Below are 23,540 nucleotides of genomic sequence, written 5' to 3'. Positions count from 1 at the left end.
GATCACGGTTGTCGTGATTGAGGGAACTCTGACGGCAGAGCGGCACGTTACAGATGTTCTGTGTCCTCGTACGACAGTATCATGATGCTATTTCTCAACGGAAGAGTACTTAACAACATTCAGAACCTTTGTTTAAGAACTGTCTGCGTGATGTCGAAGAACTCCAGTGGCCAGCAAGATTCCCAAATCTGTTCAGAGTACAACATGTTTGGATCCAACTCGGAAGAGTGGCTCAGTGTTTTCATTTCAGTTCCATTTACTGCTACAAATCTTTCAAACGGTATTCGGAAACACCACGAAAATGCATTTTCTGTCGACGTTACCGAATTTTGTAAACGCGTGAAATGTTATTTTACTGGTGTTAGCCGAACACGTAACTGAAGCATAACAACACGGCATATTTTCTTCTGCTCCAAGTCAGAACTATACTAGAGATGTCTGATACATAGGAAGGATTGAAAGAAGGATGGAAGATTAGTATATGCACATTCTGTCGACAACGAAGTCACTAGAGATGGTGCACAAACTTAGATTAGGAAGGATAAGGAAGGAAATAAGCTATCCCCTTTTACAGCAACCTTCCCGGAATCTGCCTTAAGTGATTTAGGGAAATCATGGAAAACATGAATTTGGATGGCCGAACGGGGATTGGAACCGTCGTTTCCTCGACGGCGAGTCCATTATGTTAACCACTGCGTCTGATATATGATACGAGATAATTTGAGTCTAATGTGACGTGTAATGGTCCTTTCATGCGCCAAAAATTAAGCGGTCGCCAATGTGGTTCCGTTACAGCAAACGGATTGCTAGTTTTATATTTGACATTTAATTATGTTTCTGAACAGCCTTTGAATGACATCAATCTTTCTGTAAATGTAGTGTCTTTATTAATCTTTGACGGCAATTGCATCGATGAATACATTGGATTAGCAACTGGATAATAACTTCTACTTTCTGTATTTTATAGCAACTGCCGGTGGCATAGTCAGAATTTCATTGCATATGAGTATGTGGATGAAGAGTAGGCTGGTGTGTCTGTCATGAAAGGAAACAGAAATGCTGCTGGCAGTCGCTTTGTGAACCAGGGTGGCGCCAAAATATCTCGTAGAAGAAGAAAGTCTCAGATCTTTTCTCAGGTAGTAGACAAGCGGGCGGCATAAGGTGAGCGGCTGAGAAGTCTGCGTGTGGCGGAGACACGGTAGTGAGTATTGGAAGTGACAGGCTTGAGACAAGTGCTTCCATGCAGTACTCGAGGTCATGCGTGTCTTTAGTGGATGATTACTCTTATTTTGATACTAGAAGTTATTCCCTGTAGAACACACTAATTTGTACAATGTGTGTGTAATTAATAGTGAGTATGAAAGCCAGTGCTGTTGTGCCATACAATGCACATGCAAGGTAGGAATATAGAGTCTGGGGACGCGATACTATTTGAAAATGGACGCAGCCATCCGTGATGTAAGTACGTTGATGTCGGCCGCATTCCATAGGCACTGGTGACAATCCATCGGCGGAGATGGAGCAGTTTGAGTGGTGCACCGGTAGCGGCGTCTTGCAAGCAGCAGATCACAGTAAAGTAACACAGCTCCATGCCAGATTGTTAACGTGGGCAGTTCCAAAACACCCATGATCAGGTGATTTGTTCCAGCTCTGGCGCTACGCTGTGAGAGAGAATGAATCTTTGATCTAATGTGTGCGGCTACTGATACAAACGACAGGCATATATTGGTTGTGTGATAGTCCGGTGTTTGATGACTGGAAAGTTTGAGCAGACTCAATCTATATACAGACACACGCAGTTAAAGCCCATTCTGTTTGTACTGAGCTGTATTTTTGTCTGTTAATAAAGACTGTATAACAATAAACATTCTACTTAAAATTAGAAATTTGTTCTCCATTCATCCTCTCATCATCAGAGATAACCAGCATGAAGTTATCCATTTACTTATGTTCTGGAAAACTTTGTTGAGATATAACTAAGACAAGTAAACTTCCTCACCGAATGGGCTTTATGATCCGTTTCTGGTTAATATTCTGAGGTTTTCGTTTTGAGATAATTTTCCACGTGATAGAAACTTTGGGTAATTATGATGTACGCTGGATCAAAGTTTAAATCGTAGGATCAAGCAACCACGGTACTTATATACGAAAGAAGAGACAGCGTTTTTCTCTATTCGGTTATGACCATAGCAGGAGCCACATCAACTATCATTTAGCATTGTCCATAACTTTGCGCACACAGTAAATCAAGATTCGTTTGATACGTACAAGAATTCTTTTTCGACATAAATAGAGTAGATAGTTCACTGTTTTACCATTTATGGCGGATCGTGGCAGAAGAAGAACTAACTACCAGCATACAAGTAAGTGGTAAAACAAATAATCATTAACAACATCGTTAACTCTTTCTTACTACGATTCTGGAAATTTAAATTAATATCTTTGAAATAATTCATTAACCCCCTAAAGTCATTTCCGACCTTGCTCACACACAAATTACACCTCCCATTTGGCGGACCCTGCCAAGGATTCGTTCACATGGCATCTTCTGATACTGCAGTCAGAATAGTTCAGACGAATTTTTTCTTTTCTATTTATCGCTTCACACTCCAGTGGTTGAACTTCGTAATGATTTGTGTAGTGGTTGTTTGTAGTTTATGTGCTATTTGACAAAGCATGTAGCTATTTGGGTCAGATGTTTGTTACAAGTCAAAGTTGAAAGATAATCACAAGAAGAAAGAGTTGCAGTGTATTCAGTGACTGAACCAGTAATTAAAAATTGGGTAGCAATTAATATCTGCTGGCGCATTTTGTGTTACTCTTATTTTTTATTAATTTATTTTAGGTACCTATAGTTATTTATAATGCGAAAGTGTAGGCTCAGGTTTCATTATATGCACCGTTTCGATATGTAGAAGTGTTCATGTTTAGCATATCGGTGAGCAAACACTTTAAAGTCAGAATAGTGCCTTTAAAATCTTACAAGTATTTACGTCGTTTACGATGCTTTAGAAATTCTCCAAATTACGTATAGATCGTTGTAGCTCATCACCTCTTTAATCGGTTCAGATTGGTGCAAGAAACTGAGTCACCGCATTGAGGCAGTTGAAGGGGAAATTCAACTAGAGCAGGAAACTTACAATAACCGAAACGCACGCAGTGTAGTCTCCCTGGTCATAGTGCACCATGTAGCAAACTGAATAATATGTATCCTGTATGCCGTGAATGTGTCCATTCCGCGCTGGACTATGAAAGTTGCGCTTGGCTTTGCTTAAAGCCGAGGAATTTAATTGAGAGAGCGAAATAGGTCTAGAAGCTACGGTCGACTTCGTTGGCACGTAAGGTGTACTAAGGAAATTTTTTCTTTCAGCAAAACGATTTGGAAGAATAATGGATCTGTATGATTAATTTATTTGTTCACCATTACATATATGCTAGTACCGTTACTTCTCACGTGCTGAAGGCGGACATGAAACATGCATGGTGCTGAGAATATCTAAGTGTACACAGTAATTTACATTTATTAAGAACTTGGTTCGGAGTGTGTAATTGTCAGTTTATTCAAATGATATTCTGGTATTCATACTGAGTTATAATATTTGTCTGGTTACCCGTTTTGGGGGCGGGGGTTAATCGATGTACTGATACTACGGAGTAGAACCACGTCCTTCGATTAATGATGTATTATGAAGTGACGCAGACACGTATCCGGAGCTGTTCAGCGTGTTTGACTTACGTTGTATGGAAGAGAACCGCGTGTTTTTATCGTGATGTTGCTTCTGAATAAGGTTGCTTCCTATAATGCGGACGGAAGTGAAATTTATGAGTACGGATTGAGGCGCTTTTCTTTGTATGTTGCAGGAAGAGCAAACGAAGAATGTTTTTTCTCACGAAGGCTGGATGCTGTTTTTGCCAGTTAACGAATTAATCGGGCACAGGGAACATGATGGAAGTCTGTGCAGCTTAGTGAGAGTGACAACATGTACGGAATTTGTCCAGATTCCACTAAGAGATATACACTGGCAAGCCAAAACATTATGAACACTGCCCATCGCGACGTTTGATGCTGTGTGTTGGCGTTGCAGGCACGTGACGCGGTAACAAGAGTAAGTACACCGAACAGCCAGAACATTATGTCCCCCGACCTGCTATCGATAAAAAAACCCATCCAGGCGATAGCAGCGTCACCTGACAAGGAATGACTGCTAGTCAGACACACGCACGGTGCATGTAGTGTCAGTGAACGTGCTATCCCTGTGTAGAACAGGGAAAGCGTACGATCTATCATAGTTTGACCGAGGGCAGATTGTGATGGCTCAGAGTCTTGGCACGAGCATTTCGGAAACTGCATGACTTGTCGGCTGTTCGATGAGTGCTGTGGCGAGTGTCTTCAACACGTAGCGAAACAATTGTGAAACCACGTCCACACGTCGTGTGGTTGGGTGGCTACCCCTCATTACTGATGTCGGACGTCTTAGGCTGGGCAGACTTGTAAAACAGGACAGGCGGCCAAATGTGGCGAAACTAAAATCAAAATTTAATGTTGGGCAGAGGACAAGTATGTCTGAACATACAGAGCACCTAACACGCCTAATAATGCGCCTCCGCAGCCGACGACCCATGTATGTGCCAGTTTTAACACCACGACAAAGATAACTGCGATGGGCATGCGACCATCGTACTGGAATGCGGTGCAGTGGCAGAGCGTTGCATGATCTGATGAATCCCGATACCTTCTTCATCATGCCTATGGGAGGGTGCGAATCCGTCGTCTTCTGGGGTAACAGCTGCTTGACATCTGTACTGCAGGACAGAGACAAGCTAGCGGTGGCTTCATTACGCTCTGGGGAACATTCATGTGGGCATCTATGGGTCCAGTGGAGTTGGTGCAAGGCACCATAACGGCCAAAGAGTCTCTTATACTGGTTGCAGACCACATGCAACCCTTCATGACGATCATGTTTCCCTTCAGCAGTAGCATTTTTTAATAAGATAATGCGCCATGTCACAAGGCCGAGAATGGGATGGAGTAGTTCGAGTAACACAGTGGCGAGTTCCAATTGATGTGCTAGACCCCAATTCCCCAGATCTGAACCCGATCAAACTCATCTGGGGAAGCGACTGAACGTGGTGTCAGAACTCATCGCTCCCTTCCCCGGAATTTGCAGGAATTAAGTGACTTATGTGTGTAGACGTGGAGCCAACTCTCTAGCGACCTACCAAGGCCTCATTGCTTCCATGCCACGACGCGTCGCCACTATTATCCATGCCAAAGGTGGACATACCGGCTGTTGGGTAGATGGTTCAAATGGCTCTGAGCACTATGCGACTTAACTTCTGAGGTCATCAGTCGCCTAGAACTTGGAAGTAATTAAACCTAACTAACCTAAGGACATCACACACATCCATGCTCGAGGCAGGATTCGAACCTGCGACCGTAGCGGTCGCTCGGCTCCAGACTGTAGCTCCTAGAACCTCACGGCCACTCAGTTCGGTATGTTGGGTAGATGGTCATAATGTTCTGTCTGATCAGTGTATATGGATGTAGAAGTCAAACTCTCGTGTGTCACCACTCTTCAATTGCAGTAAAAGTACAGCATGAACGGATAGCCCATGAACTAACATACTAACGCTCTTAATCTTAGAATACTCGTGAAAACAACAATTTTAAAGTTGATCTTTTTTCTTTGGACTCAGCAGTATGAAGTGATAAGTCCAATGAAGTGTGACAGGCTATTGGTCATTGCTGGTTTGAACATCGCTTAGTACTCATATCGCAGTTGAGAATATGTGAGATCAAACTATACGACTTCTACACTGTGTGACTTAATGGAAATATCTAGTTGAAAAAACTGGACTACAGAAAATATTACCAGTGTAAAATTCATTTATTTTCTTATACCCAACTCATCGCATCTATGCAACTATGCTGTCTTTAAGACCTTGCGTAGTGCTTTGGTGTAAGCGCTGTGCAGGTCAGAATGTGAGGAAGCGATTTGCGATAGCCTCGCCGAAGATCATGCGAGCCACGACGAAAAGCGACGTTCCAGAGGCGCTGGGATGGAAACAGCGAAAGAGGGTGGCCAGGCGGCAATGTGGGGCACGTGCCTTACCATGGAAAGAGTCAGCTGTGATGGCGGGTTGGCACCACCGCCCACATTCAGGGCCACGGCTGGCCTGGGTCAGAGCGAGCGGTGCAAGCTGCGCTTGTGGCGCAACAAGGGCTGGCAGCGCATCTCGAGGAATAGCGGGGTCGACGACCTCATGGCAGCACGTGCCGGCTGAGACAAGGGCGGTTGCAGCAGTATGGTCAATTCAGAACGAACCAGGGACGTAAATATCGACGACCGCATCGGGACTGGTGTGCTTGTGACTGTTACCCGCAATTATCTACTGGTTCGAGAGTGCTGGACGGAGGAAAGTGTTACGCTCTGTCCATTAAACAACGGTTTGTTTGCTGCATTGTGCCTTATTAGGAAACCCATCTGTGACCGAGCAAAATGTGCTAGAGGACCCCTCTCTGTCTACATCTGCATCATACTCCACAAGCCACCTAATGATGTGTGGCGGAGGATACTTTCGGTACCCTCCAACCCAGTCCCACTCGCGAATAGTCGGTGGGAAGAATGATTGTCGGTAAGCCTCTGTTTTTGGCTCTAATTTCTCGCATTTTCTCTTAGTGGTCAATACGTAAGATGTATGTGGGGAGAAGTAATATGTTGTCTGACTCCTCCTGAAAAGTACTGTCCTGCAATGTCAACAGTAAATCTCTCCGTGATGCACAACGCCTCTCTTGTAACATCTAGCGGAGGAGTTTGTTTAGCATCTCCGTAACTCTCTCTCTCTCCAGCTAAACGATTCCGTGACGAAACGCGCCGTTCTTCGTAGGATCTTCTCTATGTCCTCTATCAGTCCTACATGACAGGGATCCCAGATAGAGGAACAATACTCAAGATTCGGGCGAACAAGCGCCTTATAAGACATTTATTTGGTGGATGAGTTACATTTCCTTAACATTCTTCCGATGAATCTGAGTATGGCGTCTGCTTTTGCCACTATCTGTTTTATGTGGTCTTTCCACTTAAGGTGTCGCTGGATAGTTGCGCCTAGATATTTTACGGCAGACGCTGTCTCCAGCTATTTGTCATCAATAGTTTAGCTGTCCAGTAGTGGATTTCTTTTCCTATGTATGCGCAATACGTTACATTTATATACGTTCAGGATCAACTGCTAGAGTCTGCACCATTCATTAATTCTCTGCTGGGCGTTCTACAAATTCTTACTACCTTATGGCGTTGCAACTTTGATATAGACAACTGCATCATCTGCGAATAGCCTTAAAGAGCATCCGACGCTTTCTACTAGATCATTTATATACATTGTAAACAGCAACGGTCCTATCACACTTCCCTGTAGTACTCCGGATATTGCATTTACATCTGTCGATTTAGTTCCGTTAAGAGCGACACATTGAGTTCTATCTGCAAGAAAGTCTTGAATCCAATCGCAGGTCTGCTCCGATACTCCGTAATCTCGTACTTTTATCATTAAATGGCAATGCGGAACGGTGTAAAATGCCCTACTGAAATCAAGGAACACGGAATCAACCTGAGCACCGTTCTTCACTGCGCTGTGGATCTCATGGAGGAACAGAGCGAGCTGGGTTTCGCAGCATCTCTGTTTGCGGAACCCATGTTGATTTTTATAGAGGAGATGTTCATTTTCCAAAAACGTCATAATTCTTGATCATAAAATGTGTTCCATAATTCTACAACAAATTGACGTCAACGATATAGGTCTATAATTGTGTGGATCGGTCTTACGGCCTTTCTTAAAAACGGGAATGACCTGCGCTTTTCTCAGTCGTTAGGTACCTTTCGTTGCTCCAGCGATCAACGATAAATTTCTGCTAGAAGGGGAGCAAGTTATTTCGCATCTGGTCCTGAAGCCTTTCCACTACTAAGCAACTGTAGCTGCTTTTCAGTTCCGCGATCGGTTATCTCAGTATCTGCCATTTCGATTGAAAGGAGAGACAGTGTTACGATCTTCCTCAATACGCTCTCCTAGAGGGAACACCACTTACTATTGACCTTTGACTGATCAGTACGACATTTTCTTAAGACCCCGACGATGGTGGAGACAGTCAGTAGAAACTACTCGCAATTTGGAATATTACACAATTTCTTGTAAATGCTTTAGCAATCTTCTTGTCACCACAGTGACGTTACAGCCAGAACCAGTACCAGTTACAAAATACCAAGAGAGAAGAAATTACGCAACGCTTGCCTGGTAGCTGCACTGACCAACGACACTGGGGGAAAGGAGTGACTATGTAACGGCAGTCTATGACCAAGGCCATATGTCGCCTTGCACACCCGATGTGCCATAAAGAGAGATTACAACAGCGAATTCCTAGTCCCTGTAATTGCATCTGATGTACCCCACCACACAGAGCCTTACAAAGCGACCTTTCCTGCTTGAGTAAAAGCATAAAACCACCACAGCCCTCGTGTGAGAGAGTACTGTATTGTGTAAACTAAATTGGAGCACATATCTCTTATGCATCAACCTCCAAGGACATTCTCACATCAGAACTGCCAGCATGTTTAATTTCGTTATATTTGTTTCATTAATTTGTGTTACGGTCATTATAACATTTATTGCACTGTTTTGTATAGTTTCATTTAATATTGCAGATGACACATGTTATGCATAAGAAGACAAAGGAAGACAGGGGCAGTCTGTTATGTGTATCATGTTAGTCTTACCTGCACCGTGTTTGTACACACATTTAGCTGTATTGCTTGTGTACAGTGAACAACATTAGTAGCGTTAGAAAGGGGCAACATGGATAATTGGTAGAGATGTGTATTTTTCAGGGTAAAGAAATACTTTGACACCACTATTAAGATCCGTCTTGAAAACTTATAAATTCTTTTGTATTTTCATATAATTTGGAAAATTGTTTGAAGTTCATTAAGATGATTTGGGCATTGGTAGGGATTCCTTATGTTTCATTGGTGCCATTCATGTTAGTAGAGCCCATACACTGTTTAAGTGCATAGAGTAGTAGAATCGGGAGATGTGTACCAGGACCTTAAGTCAATATTTATTGCAAACGCCGAGTAGGCATGAAACCCCAATACGGATTTACGACAGGCAGAGCTAAGACGTGGTTCAAATTTTTAGTCTATGATATTTGCCATCGAATATTACCTTTTACTCTATCTGGTATACTTGTTGTGCATATTGGTGTATTGCTCCTAAGAAGATATCACCTTCAGCATGTAGCCAGCATTTAATATTAATTGTTACGACGTTCCTTTGTTAGGTATGAGAAGGCATTTGGCGGTATTTATACAAACAAGACGTACGTAGTTGGTAGAAGGAAATCCTCCATGGGCAATAATTTTCAGAGTAATATGGTACTTGATCTTGCTTAATGTAAGTCAATGAGGTGGCCAAAAAATATTGCTTGTAGCTGCCCTGTTAAACATTTATCAGTGGGTCATCTACTGCACAAAATTCTCATTCGAAGGGAGGAATAATGAGAGACGTCAGTCTAATTGTCAGCAGACTATCATATTTATTTAATTTCTATTCCCATGTAGCATTTTTATTAATTCGTTAATCATCGGACTGCAATTGCAGCAATGAGTATATTGGATTAGCAACTGGATAATAGCACCTTCTTTCTGTATTTTACACTAACCTGTGGTGGCAGAGCCTGGATTTCATAGCTTGTGAGTATGTGAATGGAGGCTAGGCTGGTGTGCCTACCATTAAAGGAAACACAAATCTTGCTGACAGCCGCTTTACGGAGAGACCCAAGTAGGTAGTGCTGTGCCATAATGTCGGGCGACTGGATGATGCCCAGCGAGCGGAATGCAATGTTCCGGCCTGTTGTCTGAGCAGCTGGCTTTGCGACTTGGTGTCGCCAGGCAAAGGTGATGCAACAGGGAGGCGTTTAGAGAGCTGGGCAGCTAAACTCGCTGAAGAAAAGAGCATGGACGTGGCTGCAGACGGAGGTGTAGTCCCGGGCCCGGTGCATTGATGTTTTTAAGCCAGGATCCGGGTGAGAAGCTAAAACGTTGAATGAATGCAACAGAGTCGTTGGCGTAGAGGTTGTGACGCCAGTATCTTCAATTCGGACGGCCTTAAGTTTGTTGGTGGGAGACGATATTTTGGTATGCTTGGGTATGGGGAGAGACTCGCCTTTTTGGCTGAAAGGTGAAAAGTGTCCTCATTGGTTGGAATAAAACGACTAATACCGCTATTGATACGTGAACCGAGGTGGCACCATATATCAAATAGCACACGGAAGACCCAGATTTTTCCTCAAGCAGTAGTCAAGGGAGCGGCCTAACGAGAGCCGGTTAAAAAATCTGCGTGCGGCAGAGTTGCGGTAGGGAGCACTGGAAGAGGCAGGTTTTAGACAATTTTTTCCATGCAGTGCCGGAGGTCACGTATGTCTTTGGTGGACTATATTACAATTTTGATACCAGCGGTTTTTTGCTGTGAAACACCACAATCTGTATATTTTGTGTGTAATTAATAGTGAACGTGAAAGACAGTGATGTTGTGCCGTAGTATGCACACGCGAGGTGGGAATACACAGTCCAGGGACGTGATATTATTTGAAAGCGAGCATGGCCGTCGGAGGTGCGAGTGAGAACATTGGTATCGACCGCATTTCATAGGGTTAAGCGGCAATCCATCGGCGGGGACGGAGCAGTTTGAGTCGGACACCGGCAGCAGATCATGGCAAATACATGCACCTACATGCCAAATTGTTAATGTGCGAAGTTGCCAAACACCATCGAGCAAGTGACTCTTTCCAGATCTGGCCCTATGCTGTGAGAGAGATGTTTTGGAATAGCTTGTTGAGATATAACTAAGATAAGTAAAATTTCCTGAACACTGAACGTGCTCCGTGATGCATTTCTGGTTAATGTTCTGCAGACTTTGAGATAATTTGTCCACATGATAGAATATTTTGGGTAATTATAACGTACAATGGATCATAATTTAAATCTCTGGATCAATCAATCACCATGTATCTAGATAAAAGAAGGGGCAATGTTTTTCTCAATTTAAAGTATGGTTAGTGATCATAGCAGGTGGCACACTGAACGTCATTTAGAGTTATCCATAAATTTAGGAACACAATAAATCAGGGTCCACTTGAGACATACATGAATACTTTTCTTGACTCATTAGAAATATTTTTAACAAACTTTGACAGTATAAAAGAGCAGGTTGTTCACTGTTTTACCAGTTATAGCTATTCTTGGAAGAAGAAAAAGAAATAACTACTAGAGTAGAAGTAATTGGCAAAACAAATAGTCAGTTAACATCATCATTATCTCTTTCTAACTATGATTCCAGAAACTTCAGTTAATATTTTTGAAATAATCCGATACCTCCACAATAGTCATTTCCAACACTGCTTACACACAACATGTGTGCATAAAAAATAATGTATGCCTATATGCAACAATTATATTGTTAAACAGCGAGAGAGACTTCCTTGTATGTTAAAGACTAAGGTCCTGAGTGGATCCACATCGGACTCGGTTCCTGATAGTAGCTTTTCCCAACAGTAAACTGACTGCTTTGATCCAGTACGCCTCGACTTTCTCCTTATCATATTATTTTAATCTCAGAGTACCAACTGAAAGCCAAAGTTCTCAATTACTTGCTGGATATATTCCTATTTCTGTCTTCTGCTAGAGCTTTATTCTCTATAGCTGCCTCTAATACCACGTCAGTTACACCCTGATGTTTTGACACATGACCTATAATTCTGAACCTCCTTTTTGTCAGTGTCTTCTACATGTTCCTTTCTCGCCGAGTCTGCGTCGGATCTCCTCAATTCTTATCTTATCAGTCCATCTAATTTTAACATACTTTCATAGCACTATATTAATAATCAAAATTTACGAAAATATAACTTTGCTATGCAGGTACTTAATCATAACTTCCTTATACTCCGCTGAATCCACCTGTGCATCCTTTTTGGGGTGACAATGTCAAAATGCTACTGACGTTACTCTCGTCACTGTCACTGATACCTGAAAAGACGCAATGTACCGTGGCTTGTAGAGTATGTATAGTCTAAGACAAAAAAAGAGGACACTCCACGAACGAATCATCCAAATGGGACGGAAATCGGTAGATGAGATGTACATGCACTAACAAACAAATGATTTTAATTTCTGAAAAATTGGATAATTTAGTCAAAAGCCAGAGCTTCACAAACCCAGCAAGTCAATGACGTGTTGGTCCCCCTCTGGTCCTTATGCAAGCAGTTATTCGGCTTGGCATTGATTCATAGAATTGTTTGGTGTCATCCTAAGGGATTTCATGACAAATTCTGTCCAATTGGCGCGTTAAATCGTTAAAATCCATCTGATTGGAGAGCTCTGCCCTCAATGCTCCAGTCGATCTCAAGTTGGGAGAGATAGGCGACCTTGCTGTCCCAGGTAGAGTTTGGCAAGCACGAAGACAAGCAGTAGAAATTTTCACTGGGTGCGGTCTGGCATTATCTTGATGATATCTAAGCCCAGGATGGGTTGCCATGAAGGTCAACAAGGCGGGGGTAGAATATCGTCGACGTTCCGCTGTGCTGTAGGGGTCCTACTATGAAATGAAATGGCACTCCAGCTCAAGACCATCATTCTTGGATGTCGGGCCGTAAGAGGAGAGACAGTCAGGTTGATATTCCACCACCGTCCGGGGCGTCTCCAGAAATCTACCGACTACCGTTCCATTCGGGTAGTGGTGCATCATTTTGTTCTTAAGGTGTATGTAGGTGCTTCTGTAGACATAGATCACAGACTTAACTGTACCCATAGGAAACAAATGCAATGGTGTACGTGCTTCTAGCACGATGCTGCTACAGCAGAGATCAGTGACGCCATAGTATCGGTCCTTTTTCACAATGTTGCCAGGCTTGTAATGTGTCCCAGGAGCGCTCGCTATTAATATGTTCCCAGAACTGCTGCCAAGGCTAAACTGCTATTCATCAATGAACAGGGTCCAGTCACAGGAGACCACTGCCTCCAAGTCACGTAGTGGTTTTGTTAGAAGGTAACCGTGCTGGCTGGTCACCTAGAATATAAAGTAACATCATGAAAGTGCAGAATCTCAGTCTGACAGTAGATGTGTGACCTGCAGGGCTGGTCTGTAATACGAAACGAAACAAAGAAGGATTTTTTGGTCTCCAGGCCCTGGCAAGTACGAGATCGTAGAGATTAACTCTACCTGTAAACTTCTGCCTGTTTTCTGTAAACTGACTCCTTCCGCATCGATAATTGTGATAACGATATTAGGAACCTGTAAGTAACTAACTAAATAAACAATTTACTAACTCGGGCATGGTCACACATACTCATACCCCAGTTGAGTATTTAATCCATCCTGATATCCTCTACAGTCTGCACAGTCGTGAAATTACACTTGGGATCAGAGGCCGCCTCTCACTGACTGTTACCGAACTCTCATTTTTCTGGTGATCTGGCAAAGCATTACAGAATCCATAGATGTTTGCTCTGTCACCCAACTTCGGTAAGACTCGAATACAGTATGATAAACTCAAAAAATACGGCCAGAACAACTTTATCCGAGACCGTCTCCCACACAGACTGTTACAAGCACTCCAGGCAGTCTCATATTTGGGCACAGTGTTGTTGAGAGTGTGTGTGTTCTGCTACAGTTTAGACCACACAGTTTCATTATGCTGAAATACTTCTTCGTTATTCTCCACAACCCGCTAGCGTGTGTGTAGTTAGAAGAGTTCCGTCAATTTTTTGTAATGGTTTGCTGATGATAACTGAGAGATTCGAAGAGCGAGACAGTAGGGCAGATTTAACATTGTCATTTGAGAAAATTGCAAATTTGGGATATGAGGCAGCCTGTGTTTTAATCTATCTGCTTTTTAAGATTACTAGGAATAATGTTTGATAACGGCTGAACGTAATGGAACTTCAGGAAACTAATCAAAAGTAGTTACATATCTGATAACTCCCTACATATATGCTGTGGGAAACTAATGGCCTTCTGTAATGACTTCGTGAGATCCGAAATCGGTTACTGCTGGTACTTCACTGATGGAACAGATACACATACCTGAAAATTTCAGATGTTCATCGTAATGATACAAGTATTATAGCTTTGTTATCACGATCCACTTCATTTATATCTGTAATGTCACTTGAGCAGGTCAATTCTCTAACCATGACATCACAGGCCACACCCCTTTTATCTACATCTACATCTACATGGTTACTCTGCAACTCACACTTAAGCGCGTGGAAGAGATTTTCATACTACTTCTCTACCATTTCACTCTCGAATGTAGCATGGGAGAAAGGAACACCTAAATCTAATCGTTCGAGCTCTGATTCCTCTTATTTTATTGTGATGATCATTCCTCCCTACGTAGTTGGGTGTCAACAAAATATTTTCGCATTCGGAAGAGAAAGTTGGTGATTGAATTTTCTAAATAGATCTCGCCGTAATGAAATCAGCCTTTGTTTCAGTGACCGCCACCTCAACTCACTTATCATATCAGTGACATTCACTCCCCTATTGCGCGATAACAAGAAACGAGCTGCCCCTCTTTGCACTTTTTCGATGTCCTCCGTCAATCCTACCTGGTAAGGATCCTACACCACTCAGCAATATTTCAGCAGAGGATGGACAAGTGTAATGTAGGCTATCTCTTCAGTGGGTTTGTCGCATCTTCTGTGTTCCGCCAACAAAGCGCAGTCTTTGTTTCGCCTTCCCCACATTATTATCTATGTGGTCTTCCCAATTTAAGTTGCTCGTAATTGTAATTCCTACTAGGTATTTTCAAATTGACAGCTCTTAGATTTGTGCGATTTATCGTATACCCAAGATTTATCGGATTTCTTATAGTGCCCATGTGGATGACCTCGCACTTTCCTTTGTTTAGTGCCAATTGCCACTTTTCGCACCATATAGAAATTCTCACTAGATCATTTTGTAATTTGAATTGATCGTCTGATGATTTTACTAGACGGTAAATTACAGCGTCATCTGCAAGCAGTCTAAGGGGGCTGCTCAGATTATCACCTATAAATAGATCATTTATGTAAATCAGGAACAGCAGAGGGCATATGACACTACCTTGCGGAACGCCAGTTATCAGTTCTGTTCTACTCGATGATAGACCATCTATCACTACGAACTGTGACCTCTCTGAGAGGAAATCACGAATCCAGTCACACAACTGAGACGATACTCCATATGCACGCAATTTGATTAATAGTTGCTTGTGAGGAGCGGTATCAAAAGCCTTCTGGAAATCTAGGAATATGGAATCGATCTGAGATCCCTTGTAGACAGCATTCATTACTTCATGGGAATAAATAGCTAGCTGTGTTGCACAAGACCGATATTTTCTGAATCCGTGTTGGTTATGTATCAATAAGTAATTTTCTTCAAGGTGATTCATAATGTTCGAGTGCAGTATACGCTCAAAAATCATACTGCAAATTGAGGTCAGTGATATGGGTCTGCAATTCCATGGGTTACTCCCATTTCCTTTCTTGAATATTGGTGTGATCTGTGCTACTTTACAGTCTTTAGGAACAGACCTTTCGTCAAGTGTGCGGTTGTATATGATTGCTAAGAATGGCGATATTGTGTCTGCATAGTCTGACAGGAACCTGATTGGTATACCATCTGTACCGAAAGACTTGCCTTTCTTATGTCATTTAAGTTGTTTTGCAACACCTAAGACATCTACTTTTATGTCATTGGTTTCGAATTCTGGAATATTTAATTCGTCTTCTTTCGTGAAGGAATTAGATAAAACTGTATTTAGTATCTCCGCTTTAGTGGCACCATCATCGGTAACATTTCCATCGTTATCGCGCAGTGACAGTATTGACTGTTTTTTGCCACTGGTGTACTTTACATACGACCAGAATATCTTTGCGTTTTCTACCATATTTTGAGACAATGTTTCATTGTGGAAACTATTAAAAGCATCTCGCATTGACGTCCGCACTAAATTTCGAGCTTCCGTGAAACGTAGCCAATCTTGGGGATTTTGCGTTCTCCTGAATTTGGCTTGCTTCTTTCGTTGCTTCTGCAACAGTGCCCTGACGTGTTTTGTGTACCATCGTGGATCAGTCCCGTTTCTTATTAACTTATGCGATATGAATCGATCTATTTCTGTCGATACTGTATCTTTGAATTTGAGCCATATCTGGTCTACACTTACATAATTAGCTTGGAAGAAATGGAGACTCTCTCTTAGGAATACATCAAGTGAATTTTTATCTGCTTTTTTAAATAGATATATTTTGCTCTTATTTTTAGTGGTTTTGGTTGATACGTTCTTGAGCCTCGCTACAATGACCTTGTCTGCACTAATCCCTGTATCCGTCATGACGCTCTCTATTAGATTAGGACTATTTGAGGCTAAGAGGTCAAGTGTGTTTTCGCAACCATTTACAATTCCTGTGGGCTCATGAACTAATTGTTCAAAGTAATTCTCAGAGAAAACATTTAGTACAATTTAGTAAGATGTTTCCTGTCTACCACCGGCATTGCACATGTATTTTCGCCAACAAATCGAGAGTAGATTGAAGTCTCCACCAATTATAACTGTATGAGTGTGATAATTATTTGCACTGAGATTCAAGTTTTCTTTCAACCGTTCAGCTATTACATCATCTGAGTCGGGGGTCGGTAGAAGGAGCTAATTATTATTTTGTACGGCTGTTGAGTATAACCTCTATCCATAGTAATTCGCAGTAACTTTCTATTTCAACTTCGCTACAAGATAAACTACTACCAACAGACACAAACACACCAGCACCTACTTCATTTAATCTATCCTTTCAGAACACGGTTTGCGCCTCTATAAAAATTTATGCAGAATTTATCTCCGGCTTTAGCCAGCTTTCTGTTCCTATAACGATTTCAGCTTCAGTGATTTCTATCAGAGCTTGAAGCTCTCGTACTTTTCCAACACAGCTACGACAATTTACAACTACAATACCGACTGTTGCTTGGTCGAATCTCGTCGTTTCTTTGCCCTGTACTCTTTGAGACTGGAGACCTTTATGATCACCGGCCTGTGTGGCCGAGCGGTTCTAGGCGCTTCAGTCTGGAACCGCGCGACCGCTACGGTCGCAGGTTCGAATCCTGCCTCGGGCATGGATGTGTGTGATGTCCTTAGGTTAGTCAGGTTTAAGTAGTTCTAAGTTTTAGGGGACTGATGACCTCAGATTTTAAGTCCCATAGTGCTCAGAGCCATTTGAACATTTATGATCAATGACATCATGGTCATTACATGACAAGCTACATTCATCCACTCCATCCCCCTTTCCCACCCTTCACCTCATCTACAGCTGATCACTGCGTAGTATTTCAGCGGTCATTAAAACTAAACTGCCAATCAAAATGTAGATTTGCGTAAGCTTCATTTGAATTACGTAAAAATATCACGATGTTCAAAATATACTGCCAGTACTACAGTATTTCCTAAAAAATTACTTAACCTTCACCCATATTAACATGTTTGGAACATTATGTAAGCAAGTTTACCTGGATTGAGCACATTGCCATCATTAAGCACTCTCTCTCTCTCTCTCTCTCACTCACTCACTCACACGCACACACACACACACACACACACACACACACACACGCATGCATGCACACTTTTAGACATAAATCATATTGTAAAAAAAAAGTTTTCATTTTCATATAGTAGATCATATCACATATTCATTAAAATCGCAATATAATGTATCACACAGTGGAACTGTAAGAAAAATTCATGTTTTCACTCTTAAAGATTGTTGTGGCTCTCTGTTTAATTCGCAATGGTATGTGCCTATGGGACCAAACTGCTGAGGTCATCGGTCCCTAGGCTTACACACTGCTTAATCTAACTTACGCTAAGGACAACACACACACCCATGCCCGAGAGAGGACACGAACTTCCGACGGGGGAAGCCGCACGAACCGTGATAAGGCGTCCTAGACCGTGCGGCTACGCCACGCGGAGTTTCTTACGTACAGTCATTGGTTTTGGTTAAGATCTAAACGCTCTTTCACTATTGCATGTGAAAATAATACAGTCACTCAAGAAGCAGTGTTTTACATATTCTGCTGTTGAAACTTGGTTTTCCAATGGAGATGTCTCAAATAGTTACTCAAATTGTAAAAATTTACTGTTTGTAATAGGTGATATTCTAAAATGCGTTGAAGATGAATTAGAATGTTACACGGTCCAGTCACATTAATATGATCACTGTCTATGTTCGGCGTCATCGTGCAATAACCACACATTCACAGACGACAGGTGTCAGCACTAGCAGTGGAGGATATACTCGCATAAAGGTGTCAGGGGGACGCGGTAAGATTGCAGTGGTTGTCATAATGTCGAAATCTGACTGGCTTTAGAGACAAGGTTGGAAGGTTCTCCACAACACTTAATTTTGTAAACTATTCGTATGCCACCGTGGTTCACTACGGGCCATTGATGACAAATGTGAACGACGGCTGGGGAGATGTATACGGGCGAATAGACGTGCAACTGTTCAGCAGCTGGCCCCCCAGATGAACCAAGGGACTACCGACAGTGTGTCTTCAACGACCGTTCAGCGAACGTTACTGTGTACGGGCCTTCGCAGCAGGCACCTGGTTCATACACCCATGCTAACTGCTGTTCATCGGTGACGAAGGCTGCAGTCAGCACTCCTGAACTGCAACTGAACGTCCATTAAGTGGAGACACGTGGCCTTTTCCGATGAATCACGTTTTATGTTCCATCAGACGGATGGCTGCTGGTGTGCATGGCCTGAAAAGTTTGAAAGCAAACATTCTACAACAATCGTCGAAAGGATCCAGGCCAGAGGAGGGAGCGTAATGGTCTGGGGAATGTTTTTCGTTGCATTCCCTGGGTGATTTAGTCATCCTGAAAGGCACAATGCACCAACACAAGCATATGCCTGTTCTTGGGGTTCATGTCCACCCCTACACGCAGTTTGTTTTTCCTCGGCATGACGGCATCTACTAGCAGGACAATCCAACGTGTCACACAGCTCGCAGAGTATGTGACTGGTTCGAAGAGCACCGGGATGAGTTAACCGCACTCTCGTGGCCACCAAGCTCCCCGGATTTAAATCCAATCGAGAATCTGTGGGAGACCTCGATCGGGCTGTACGCGTCATGGATCCTCAACTGAGAAACCTTGCGCATCTGGCCATGGCGTTGTAGTCGGCATGGCTTCTTATCCCTGTCGGTACCTTCCATTACCTCATCGATTGTCTTCCTCCGTGTCTCGCAGCGGTACGCTCTGCAGGATGTGGTTATTCCAGCTTTCGACAGGGTGTCAGTATATAGTCGTATGTTGCCTTTGTATTGTACTGCAAGTCAATGTTAATTTAAATGAAATGTGTGTGTGTGTTTGCGTGTGTGTGTGTGTGTGTGTATCTACTTACGGCAGTTTACGCATTTCAGGTAAAGATGCTTGCTTAATGTCTAGAACATGGAGGCAATTTGGGTGGAGATTAATAAATTTTTGGGGGAATACAGTTGTATTGGCAATATTTTTTTTAACACAACGCTTTTTTTTCAACTCAAGTGAATTTTTTTTTTTAACACGGCGCCAATTTAGACTATTAAGGTGAGTTTTATGTATATTCCGCTATTGAAGTATTGTATATCTTTGAACGTGGCGCTATTTTTATACAGTTCACGTGAGGCTTATATAATTTGACAGCTAAATTGTAACAGGATAATTTATTTTAATGTCAACTGATATACTACGCTGTGACATGGCTGGACAGCAGAGGGGTGTGGAGGGGAGGGGAGGAGAGGAGAGGGTGATCAAGCCATTGGTAAGGGCCATCACGCCACTGGCAAGGGTGATGACAAAACTGATAAAGGGTGATGACGTTATAGATAGAGGGTGCAGCTTGTGATATCATGGGTGGAGAGCTGATCTGCGGACGCGACTTCGCAAATGTGAACAAAATGGGCCAGTACCAACATTGCTACACTAGTGATGCAATCTGACTGAATGCAGTGGCCACGAAAATTATCCCCCGAATAATATTGGCGAACACTTGTTGTCGTCTCGCAGGAACTACACTTGGTGGGTAAAGCACATCACAGCCTCCATGTTACATGTTACACTGTTCGTTTTTCTTTCGTGGAAAAGAGTCTCATCAAGTATGTTGCGAATACAGCAAAGATTTGTAAACTTCGGTGTGCACAAAATGGAAAAAGGAGGAAATATTAGAGTTTAACGGCTGCACACAATACAGATCTCAACATAGCCGAGAGCGCTAATGCGCTGCTTCCAGGACTAGGGTAGGCGCGCCGACCCCGGATCGAAATTTAGCATTTGAGAAATCTTTCACGCGGGAGGATCGTACACACATACCTCCGTTTGAGTCTCAAACAGATTCCCGTATGGGGGACATAGTGATAGACATCCCTGGGGTTGTGAAGCAGCTGAATGGATTGAAAATAAACAAATCGACAGGTCCTGTGGGATTCAATTTCGGTTTTACAGAGAGTACTCTACTGCATTGGCTCCTTACTTAGCTTGCATTTATCGCGAATTTCTTGCCCAACGTAAAGTCCCGAGCGACTGGAATAAAGCACAGGTGACGCCTGTATATAAGAAGGGTAGAAGGACGGATCCTTAAAATTACAGACCAATATCATTACATCGGTTTGTTGCAGGAATTTCAACATATTCTCAGTTCGAATATGCTGAATTTCCTTGAGACAGAGAAGTTGCTGTCCATGCATCAGCACGGCTTTAGAAAGCATCGCTCCTGCGAAACGCAACTCGCCCTTTTTTCACATGATATCTTGCGAACCATGGATGAAGGGTATCAGACGGATGCCATATTCCTTGACTTCCGGAAAGCGTTTGACTCGGTACCCCACTGCAGACTCCTAACTAAGGTACGAGCATATGGGATTGGTTCCCATATATGTGACTGGCTCGAAGACTTCTTAAGTAATAGAACCCAGTACGTTGTCCTCGATGGTGAGTGTTCATCGGAGGTGAGGGTATCATCTGGAGTGCCACAGGGCAGTGTGGTAGGTCCGCTGCTGTTTTCTATCTACGTAAATGATCTTTAGGATAGGGTGGATAGCAATGTGCGACAGTTTGGTGATGATGCTATGGTGTACGGGAAGGTGTCGTCGTTGAGTTACTGTAGGAGGATACAAGATGACTTGGACAGGATTTGTGACTGGTGTAAAGAATGGCAGCTAACTCAATGTAAATTAATGCAGATGAATAGGAAAAAGAATCCCGTAACCTTTGAATACTCCATCAGTAGTGTAGCACGTCGATTAAATATTTGGGCGTAGCATTGTAGAGCGGTATGAAGTGGGACAAGCATGTAATGGCAGTTGTGGGGAAGGCGGATAATCGTCTTCGGTTCATTGGTAGAATTTTGGGAAGATGTGGTTCATCTGTAAAAAGTGACCGCTTATAAAACACTAATACGACCTATTCTTGAGTACTGCTCGAGCGTATGGGATCCTTATCAGGTCGGATTGAGGGAGGACATAGAAGCATTTCAGAGGCGGGCTGCTAGATTTGTTACTGGTGGGTTTGATCATCACGCGACTGTTACGGAACTTCAGGAACTCGGGTGGGAGTCTCTGGAGGAAAGGAGACGTTCTTTCGTGAATCGCTACTGAGGAAATTTAGAGAACCAGCATTTGAGGCTGAATGCAGTACAGTTTTACTGCCGCCAACTTATATTTCGTGGAAAGACCACAAAGATAAGATAACAGAGATTATGGCTTGTACAGAGGCATATAGGCAGTCATTTTTCCCTCGTTCTGTTTGGGAGTGGAACAGGGAGAGAAGATGCTAGTTGTGATACGAGGTAACCTCCGCCGAGCACCGTATGGTGGATTGCGAAGTATGTATGTAGATGTAGATGTAGATGAATCCGCCCAGCGGATCAACGACCAGGGCCGGTGTGCCGGCCAGCCTGGATGTGGTTTTTATGCGGTTTTCTACATCCCACTAGGTGAATACTGGTCTGGCTCCCACGTCCCGCCTCAGTTACGTGCCTCGAAGACATATGAAACACCTTTGCACTGCTTCATAGTTTGCACTGGAGGCAGACACCTGGGGTACACTAATTCCGTCCCGGGTGGGAAGGGGGGGGGGGTGGTATATGGGCTGCGACTGAAAGGGCACCTCTTAACATTAATCATACCAAATCCGTTCTAACCATGCCGACCCTGCGCAACATGGAGGACAAGGCACTAGCAACAGAAGAAGAAGGAATATAGCTCTCAAGAATTCGGGTGTACAGAAGATCGTACTCAAAATTTCTATCTCATACCAAAAAGTTAAAACAACCTAGTGAATTTTAAATGCTGACCGGCCGCTGTGGCCGAACTGTTCTAGACGCTTCAGTCTGGAACCGCTCGACAGCTACGGTCGCAGTTTCGAATCCTGCCTCGGGCATGGATGTGTGTGATGTCCCTAGGTTAATTATGTTTAAGTAGTTCCAAGTTCTAGGGGACTGATGACCTCAGATGTTAAGTCCCATAGTGCTCAGAGCCATTTGAACCACTTTTTTAAATGCTGTGTTCCATCACATTGTAAATAAGCATTATAAAAACTCCAAATTATAATGGGTGGTACTAAAAATGTTTTTTTCTTGCCCATTCAGCTGTTTTTCATGAATATGTTTTACAATTTTTCGTTCAAAGAAAATCAGAATGACAGTGAGGCGGATTTTGTTGTCCTTGAAACCTACAACGCCTTTCTGACTATGCATAATATTCATACTGCCAAGAGTATTGTTTTTCCCTGTCTGCTGAAGTAGGAAGATGCTTATGTAAATTATAGTAACGTCACAGCTCATATGAATGTCCTAGAACACAGTGCACCATATTGCATTGTTGCTCAACACACTCTCACTTTGCCATTGTGTGAGTACAGACAGAGATAATCGTGGACCAAAGCACCCTTTTGTTGAGCTATCCACCCGCTTTAAGCGGCAGCGGTGAAAACAGCAACTTTGCTGTTCAGGTTTTCTTCCTTTTATTTTTTCCCCCTGTACTGGCTACTCTTATTTAAAGGCATTTCCAGGTCTGTCAGCCATCGCATCCCTTAAACTGAAGTGTCAAATTTGAATTTACCTAGTAAATTAAGCTTTCCAAATTTTCGAACGTTAAACATGTGCTGTTGATCATTGCCAATCTTCTTTCTGGTATCGTTATTGTCGCAAAGATAGATTTCCTTACCATAGCCCAACAGATCTTCGTTTGTGGTCTAGTGTATCCTCTTTCTTGTTATCTTCATTATATCTACGAGTATCTTCGATGTCTCTCGTCGCATGAGAAACATAGTTAATTCATGGAATATTTCTTCTCGTCCTAGAGTAAGTAGGTGTTGTGTATTCGTTAAAATATTCGGGGATATCCTCCTATTTTGTAATAATATTCCCTCATAATATTGTGAACTTATATCTCTATAGTCTCTACTGTCTGTTTTT

This window comes from Schistocerca cancellata, chromosome 4 (genome assembly GCF_023864275.1).
Source record: "Schistocerca cancellata isolate TAMUIC-IGC-003103 chromosome 4, iqSchCanc2.1, whole genome shotgun sequence".
Classification (NCBI taxonomy): Eukaryota; Metazoa; Arthropoda; class Insecta; order Orthoptera; family Acrididae; genus Schistocerca; species Schistocerca cancellata.
The sequence above is the reverse complement of the archived record's forward strand: the minus strand, read 5'-3'. Positions refer to the sequence as shown.